A 9,808-nucleotide genomic window follows, 5' to 3' on the forward strand; every position below is an offset into this window, starting at 1 on the left:
AACATATGCATGAAACACCTTAGGCACTAAGCCTTTGGTGAGTGGATCGGCCAACATTAAATCTGTGCTGATGTGCTCTACCATAATCTAACTACTCTGAACTCTTTCTTTAATAGCTAGAAACTTGATGTCGATGTGTTTGGACTTCGATAAACTGCGGTTGTTCTTGGCATAAAGTTCTACGACTTTATTATCACAGTAGATCCTCAGTGGTCTGTTAATGCCATCAAAGATCTGTAATGCTGTGATGAAGTTCCGCAACCAAATCTCGTGATTGGATGTTTCATAGCATGCTACCAACTCTGTCTTCCTAGTAGAAGTGGCTACTAGCGTTTGTTTAACGCTCTTCCAAGATATAGTCCCTCCAGCAAGCATGAAAATATAGTCTGAAGTAAATCTCCTATTATCCAAGCATCCAGCAAAATCGGAATCTGAATATTCAATCACTTCCAGATGATATGATCTCCGATACGTGAGCATATGCCCTTTAATTCTTTGTAAATACCGAATACTTTCTTTACCGCTTTCTAGTGTGATAGTCCTGAGTTACTTACATATCTGCCTAACATTTTCACTATAAATGCTATATCTGGTTGAGTACAAACTTATGCATACATGAGACTTTCCACTGCTAGCGCATATGAGAATTATTTCATCTCTTTTATTTAAAGTTTAAGTCGTGGACACTGCTACAAGATGAACAATTGTCATCTCTTGACACAAGTGTGTCACTAGATGTACAGTTCTGCATACCATACCTTATAAGCATATTTTTAATATATGTCTGTTGTGAAAGTCCAAGAATGTCTCTTGAACGATCACGATAGATCTGTAAGCCTAAAATAAATGATGCTTCACCAATATCTTTCATTTCAAAATTATCAGATAGAAATGACTTGGTTTGATGCAACATACCATTATTATTGCTCGCAAGCAATATATCGTCCACATGTAAAATAAATATAACAAACTTGCTCCCACTAAACTTGACATATATGCACTGATTAACAGGGTTCTTTTTAAATCCAAATGAGATAATCACTTGATTAAATTTCAGGTACCACAGACAGGGCTCCTGCTTTAAACCATAAATGGACATCTTTAATCTACATACTAGGTACTTTGAGTCTTTAGACTCAAAGTTCTCTGGTTGCACTATATATATAGTCTCCTCCTCTATGTCTCCATTGAGGAATGCAGTCTTTACGTCTATTTGTTGTAGCTCTAAATCATTATGAGTTACAAGTGCTATGACTACCCTAAGGGAGTCTTTTGTCGATACAGGTGAGAAAGTTTCCTCGTGATCAATGTTTTCTTTCTGAGTGAATCCCTTGGCAACAAGACGAGCCTTATGCTTTTCAACATTGCCCCTTGAATCCCGCTTGATTTTAAATATCCATTTACAACCAACGAGCTTCTTTCCTTCAAGCAATTCGATAAGTTCCCAAATGCCATTGTTTGTCATAGACTTCAACTCTTCTTGTATGACGTTAATCTATCTTTTAGGGTTAGAGAACTATTTGACTTCTTGGAAAGATGTAGGATCACCTTCCAATCATATATCAAAGTCATGCTCTTGGAGATTAAACATAATCACGAGAATTCGTGGTTCTTCGTTCCCTTGTGGATCGCCTTAAAGGTACTTGTGTTTGAGGTGGTTGAGGTACTTGCTCATCAATATGAGGTAATGCTTCAATTTCAGTGGCAGGCTCCTCCAATTGCATTGGAGATGTCATGAAAATATCTTGGTTCACTACGCTCATTGGATGTGTAATGCCCATAATGTGCGGTATGGTAACCACGCCGCAACTGATTGCACTAATAGTGACCACAGGAGGATTGCCAATGTATTCCTCAAAAGATATTTCCCTTACCTTATCACTCCCACTGTCCTGAATGAACTTGACATTTCCTTGGGATCATAAACTTTATATCCTCTTGACTTCTCAGAATAACCTATAAAATTGCAACTAACTGTGCTTGAGTCCAGTTTCCTTTCATTAGTACTGTAAGGCCTAGCTTCAGTTGGACAACCCCAAACGTGTAAATGCCTAATGCTAGGCTTTCTACCTGTCCACATCTCGAATGAGGTTTTAGTTACTGCCTTACTAGGTACTCTATTGAGTAAGTAAACTGTAGTTTTGAGTGCTTCACCTTACAAAGACTCTGGTAGAGAAGTGAAAGTCATCATACTTCTTACCATGTCTTTTAGGATTCGATTGCGACACTCAGCTACACCATTCCGAATGGGTGTACCAAGCTTGATATATTGAGACATAATCTCACACTCAGTAAGGTAGTTTGCAAAAGGTCCTGGATGTTGTTCACCTGATCCATCATATCGACCATAATATTCACTTCCACGGTCAGATCGGACGGCTTCAATTTTCTTACATAGTTGAAGCTCAACTTCGGCTTTGAAAATTTTGAACATGTCCAAAGATTGTGATTTCTCATGAATAAGGTACAGATAGCCAAATATGGAACAGTCGTCTATGAAGCTAATAAAATACGTGTATCTATTCCAAGATGCCTTAGGGAATGGTCCACAAATGTCCGAATGTATTAGCTCCAAAACGTCACTACAATGGCTAGCCCTCTTGTTCCTTTTGTTAGTGGTCTTCCCCTTAACACACTCTATGCAGATATCTAAGTTTGACATGTCAAGGGAATCGAGAATTCCATGTGGCATTAACCTTTCTAGGCGTTGTTTGGATATATGTCTTAAACGCCAATGCCACAACATGGAAGAATTCTCGTAAATCAATTTGCATTTTGTACCTATACTATGCATTATTACGTTGTCAACCGTAGAAGTAAAAGTGTTCAATTTATAAAACTTATCAACTAAGAAACCATTATCAACCAACACTGAATTAAAGGAAATACTGAAAATTTCATTTCTAAATTAACAAGAATAACCTGATTTGTCCAAACAAGAAATTAAAAATAAATTCCGTCAAAAAGACGGTACAATAAATGTATTTTCTAAATCCAGAAAAACATTGGTTTCTAAACAAAACCTAAAAACACCAATCAACTCGACTTTAGCCTTCTTTCAATTTCTTGTATAGATGTATCTTTCACCATCAAGCGGAAGTCGACTCTTGAGACAATCTAATTGTTGGTTGCTACTTGGAATATCGTACTGGTTCCCTTGTACAAAAATTTTGTACAAGTCCCGAACCTTTCCTAACAACCTATTGTGTTCTTTAGAAATTAAATTTAGAATCGTAAGCAGAACTTAACATTATTGATTCCAAGTTTAACTTATCTCTTCTTAGAGGTTTAGGCTTGGATTGCAAACGATGCTTAACATTATTAATCCAAATCCACCCATGTTACAAAGTTGATTAAATATTTATTTCAAGGATCGACTTCCAGGTTAAACATGGCGAGACACTAGACCTTCTTGGGTATGAGATCATCCACCACTTCCTAGACAAAGCCTTTCAACGAAATTCAATATTTAATCTCCTTATAGTAATAACCCTAGGTTTAACCACTAAGAACAATCGAATCACAAGATCGAAAAAATAAAAGAAACACAAAATTGAATCATAAATTCGAAACCTAGAATCGTTAGCCTCTTGTGTTTAGTATTTTAAAATCCATACAAAGAAAACTAGTATGATGCGGAATAAGACAACTAGTTATAATTTTCTTTGTAGCTAAAGACCTCTTGATCTTCTGTTGTATTCCTCACCTCCTCTTGGACGTCGTGTGCGCGACAATCTACCAAGATGAATTCCACCGAGACCACTTCTTCTTCTCCAAGACTCTTTAGCCATCAAGGGATGCCAAAATAGGAAATTACCTTATCTTCTTCTTCTCCTCCAAGCAACTGAACGCAAGCTTTCTTCCTCTCTTTGTTCCGCCGGCCTTAGCAAAGTAAGGATGAATTTGCCTCTAGCCAAAGGTAAGGAAGAGAGGTCCCTTGTATGTCCTCGGATCTAGACGAAGATGAACATTACTTGTGCCGCCAGCCCTTGATGAAAGAGGGGATGAGAGGGCCGACCACAAATAAAGGGAAGAGAGGGAGCCGACCATACCAAGGAAAAGAGAGAGGAATAGAATAGGGTTGTGTTTTCATGAGGCACCCTCTCCTTCTCTTTTATAATCCTTGATGAAGGCAAAAAAGAAAAGTTTAATTAAAACTTCCTTTTAATTTTCTTATGACCAACCACATCATGGTATGCTAAAAAGGATTTTTTTTTTTACAAAAAAAATTAAAGTTTCCTTTTAAACTATGATGTTTACAAAAAGGAAAGTTTTAAACATAATTAAAACTTCCTTATTTGTGGCCTCCCTTTAAAAGAGAAAATTTTAATAACAATTAAAATATCTCTTTTTTAAATTTCCTATTGTACATGACAATAAAAGAAAATTTTAAAAATTAATCTCTCTCTTTTAAAACATGTAGACAACTACAAAAAAGGAAAGATTAATTAAAACTTCTCTTTTTAAATCATGGTTACATAAAAGGAAAATTTTATCAAAAATTATTTTTTTTTAAAAAAATATTATAGACAACTACAAATAAGGAAAGATTTTAACAAAATTAAAATCTCTCTTTAATCTTTTGTAGATAGCTATAAAAGGAAATATTTTAAAAATCTAAAACTCTCTTTTTAAAACCATGATGAGGATGACTATAAAAGGAAATTTTAAAAATAAAATTTCTCTTTTAAATCCCTTTCATGAATGGCTACAAAAGGAAAGATTTTAACAAAAAATAAAATCTCCCTTTAATCCTATTCCTATGGTCGGCCCCATGCTTGGCTACCAAGCATGGCTTAGCCGGCCACTACTTGAGCTCCAAGCCATTGCTTGGCCGACCCCCTTGCTCCAAGCAAGGTTGTGTCCGACCCATTACTTGGATAAGAAGTGGGCTTAGTGGATACAAGGCTTTATAGAGGCTACAACAAGGACCGAGAGGAGAAATTTGTTTTGGTCTCCTGATGAGCTTGAGCTTCCTGTGTTCGCCCCGAACACCCAACTCAAGTTCATCAATAATAACTCATACCACTAAAGAGTTATTATTGAACTACCGCACCAATCCCAAATTACATTATAAGCTCCTTCTTATTATGAGTGCCTTAATCTCCCTGTATTTAAGATATAGAATGTCCACTAATTAAATGAGTTACTGACAACTCACTTAATTAATATCTAGCTCCAAGAGTAGTACCACACAACTTCATTATCATGCCGGACTAGGTCCACCTGCAGGGTTTACATGACAATCCTTATGAGTTCTTCAAGGAGACATCATCAACTTAGATTACTAGGGCACAGTTTCATTCTATAATCAACAACACACCATATAAATAATATCATTTCCCAACTTTTCAGGGCTATTGATTTAACGAGTTAAATCACACCCTTTGATAAATTAAAAAAATAAATATTAAATATACGTGCTTGTTATTATATCATGATTAAGAGCACACACTTCCATAATAACAGAGGTTTTGTTCTCTTATATAGTCAGTATAAAAATAAACTACCTCAAATGGTCCTGCTCAATACACTCATAGTGTAATTTTATAGTCTAGATAAACTAATACCAAATTATACTACAACTACTCCAATGGTTTGTCCATTCCATCTTGATTGTGAGCTACTATTTATAATTTATAAGACTCTGATAACATGATCTTCTGTGTGTCTCCTCACACCATGTTATCTACAATATAAATTAAATGGACAACTACACTTACCATAAATGTAGACATTTGACCAATGTGATTCTTATTTCTAAATAAATGTTTATACAAAAAGCTAGGCTTTTAGTATACATTCCAACAATCTCCCACTTATACTAAAAGACTATACTGTCATATTTCCTGCCATATATCTCTTTTGATGTCTTCAGAGACATCTCTTTAGATAAAGATACTCCATGTCTAAAAGGTAGAAAACCTTTCTTAGAGTCTTGCATACTAAAACGGGCTAGGATAGTATCAATATATGAAGCTTGGGATAAGCACAACATTCTTTTCTTGCAATCCCTTATCGTTTTGATCCCGAGAATATATGTGCATTCTCCCAAGTCCTTCATATTGAATTGCTTGGACAATCATACCCTTACTTCCGACAACACTTTGATATTATTTCCAACTATCAAAAATGTCATCTACGTATAGTATAAGAAATACTACCACGTTTTCATCAAATTTCTTGTATACACAAGACTCATCCGGACACTGAATAAATCTATAAGATTGGATTACAACTGGATATTCCAAAACCTTGAAGCTTGCTTTAGTCCATAGACTGATTGAGCTTATATACAAGATGTTCTTTGCCCTTTATAATGAATCCCTCTGGTTGCTTCATATGGATATTTTCTTTAAGACTTTCATTAAGGAAAGCTGTCTTGACATCCATTTGCTAAATCTCATAATCCATATGAGCAACAATAGATAAAAGAATCTGGATAGACTTAAGAATGACTACCGGTGAAAAGGTTTCCTGATAATCGATATCCTTTTTCAACAAGCCTTGCTTTGGGCCTTCCTTTGGGTCGATACGTTATTTGTTAGTGATACTCTCTAAAAGAACTCAAATTTTAATTGGTCATACAATGTGCCTTCCTTTGAGCCGACCCATTGTGCGCATAATATGATACTTTATATAAGTTATATTTTTGGTCTATAGCTCACAACAACCTTAATCGGCCATATAATGTCTTCCTTCGGGCCAACATATTTTGATAATATTTTGTTCCATAGTTATAAGTTACCTTATGCATATATCTGGCATAAAAGTAACTTTTTTTTGGGTCGATTACTTTTAGCATAGATATACATCTACCAACACAAAATCCACTAAACCTACCTAAGGTGTCTTCCTTTGGGCCGACACATTAACTCAATTTAGTAGCACGTTATATATATATGACTATGATACCAATTAATAGTTATTGTAAAATTTAAGCCGCATGAATTTTAGACAATGAAAATAAGAATTCGAATAGGAAAAACAAGAACATATGAATGAGCATCTAGGAGGAACTGTGCCGAAAAACTTTAGATCAATGGAAAATCAAAAGCTCTATCAAGATTTCACCTTAAACCCTTGAGACCAACCCTATATATAGTGAGCATTTATTATAAGTCCATAGATAATAATAGATGCGGGACTATAAAGTCTATATATATACTGAACATCTATTATCAATATATAGATAATAATAAATACGGGACTATAGGTTCTACACATACAAAGTCTATATCCAACAACTAAAACCTAATAAACCTAAGTTATCTTATTTTAATGGATTTCTTTTATACTCATATACATAATTTACAATTAAACTAGATAATAACCAACAATGATAAGTAATCAGTTTACCACGTGATACCCAACACCTTGATACACGAGCATTTGAGAAGCTGATCTTCCATGTTCATTTGAACTAGCATGGCTATTCTGTTTAGGTGTCGACTCTACAATGGTGTTTTGGTTTATTTCATAGCAATGAGCGACTTATCTTTACATCCAAACCAAATAGGCGTAGCTGCAAATTATGGATGTCTCAGAAAATCAACCCATAATGTTTAGCATGTATGAATCTTCCAGTCATGTTTTTATCTCTTCTTTCATATTCCACGACATTTTTCCTATGCTTCTATTGACAATTCTCCATATATTTTATCTCCTCGTAGCTTTCTCCTTCCAGATTCTTGCTTCCAAAAGCAAAAAATGGAGGTGCTTTGGATGATATAGTGTACCCATTAGGCACCCATTTGACGACTATCTTCCAGGTTTGACCAATTAAAGCATTGGAACGTGTTGATCAACCTCTCAATTTCTTGCATTAGGTTGATGCAACCATCAACGTCGTGTCCAGTCTCTACGAAAATAATACTAATGTTCGAGCACCCTTTTACAAGGGTCAAACTTGTGATAGCTTGTGAAATTACAACACTTTTAATATTATTAATCAGCGATGCTATAACAGGCACTTTTATGAATGTTTCATTAAAAGTACTCTCTTTATATGCATCTGCATCAATATATTTATATCATAATTATATAATCAAATTATCAGATATATGTATCGACCAAGAGAGTCAGCATTACACAAGACTATTAAGTTCAACAAAGAGTGCCAAAATTTATGATACTCAGAAAACACTCAAAAAGTAATATATGAATTCAGAATATTTTGTGGAACATAGAATATACTCTTTATCATAATGCATGCCAATATTACTATGGTTTAAAAGAGGAGCAAAGCAAATTCTAGAGTTTAAGATGCATGAGTATCATCACTCATAAACAAAATTAATACTAGGCTTGAAGTAGTACTAGGGATTTTTTTTCTAATTCATACTCAACCAACCAAGACAAAATCCACCACCATGCTCGCGACGGCGGGGTTGACGGGATCAGCGGCGGCGGGGTTGACGGGATCGGCTGCGGCGGGGTTGACGAGATCAGCCGCGGCAGAAGCGGGGGTGGTTGTAGGCGGAGACCACGACGGGGTCGGCGGGGGGGGGCGGGGGGGGGGGCGGGGGGGGGGAAGGCGATGTCGACGACGGACGACGCGGCGTAGTAGGGCGCGGCGGCAGATGGGTCGCCGACGGGGTCGTCAATTGCCGCCGCGGCGTTGGCTGCGCAGGCCACGACGGATGCTGCATAGGCCGCGACATCGGCCGCGACTGCAGTTTTGTTACCGACGTGGCCGTCAGCTATGTAGGCCTCCGCGGCTTTTGAATAGGCCGCGGCGGCGCCTGAGTAGGTCGCGGCGGCGGCTATGTAGGCCGCGGCGGCGTGGCAGCGCTTGCGATCCATGTTGGTGGACTAGGGTGGGAAGGAAGAGGTTTAAATAGTTAAGTGGCATAGGGGTTGGAAAGGAATGGAATAATAGAAATTTAAATAATTGTAAGTAATTGTAGAAAAAATTTCCATGCACAACTTCAACTTCCCATATAATCTCACGTAAAAAAAAAAAAAAAAAAGTCTCCGGGACAATGGTGCCACGGTAGGACATACAGATTGTCTCCTAGGTATCCACGGTTCGAATCCCAAATGTTAGGCTTCTGGTTTGACTGTCGCGTGCACTTCTCGATTTACCCTAGTGGTCGGTGGGAAACTTCCGTGGGACCGGCCCGACCACCCCAGAGATAGTCAATGAAGCTAACTGGGATTATTATTATTTTTTCATGTAAAAAAAAAACTATGTTTTCATCCTAAAGTTTTGTTTATTTCAACTCCCAAATATTATTATCTAATTGTCCCTTATATGTTTTAGACAAAAAAAAAAAGGTCTAAAAACAAATATAATTATTCTTAAATTAAGTAATTTAAATTAGAATCGAATATCTTTTCTATTAAATTGAACACTACTTTTCCCCGCTTAATATAATTATTCTTAAATTCAGCACTATTTCAATAGAATCTAATATATTTTCCATCCAATTGAGCATCATTTATACTCTGTTTACCTGGTGGGGTGGATCATGGATGGATTAAACAAACCTAAGTCATGGAAAGGGAAAGGAATCCACAACCTATTATATTTGTTTACCTTGATCGAGGAAATCAATCCCTTAAACTGTTTACTTAGATAAATGAAAAGAAAATAAAATTATTTATTGACCAAATATCATATCCTTCTCAAATATTTTAAATTAATATTTATTTTATCTTGATAATTAAAATATTCTTCCGGGTGTGACATATATTTTAAATTAATATTTATTTTATATTGATAATTAAAAATTATTATTAATCAAAATAAATTCTACATTTAAATTTATCAATATTATTTTTAAAAATAATATTTATTACAGCT

This window comes from Zingiber officinale, chromosome 4A (genome assembly GCF_018446385.1).
Source record: "Zingiber officinale cultivar Zhangliang chromosome 4A, Zo_v1.1, whole genome shotgun sequence".
Classification (NCBI taxonomy): domain Eukaryota; kingdom Viridiplantae; phylum Streptophyta; class Magnoliopsida; order Zingiberales; family Zingiberaceae; genus Zingiber; species Zingiber officinale.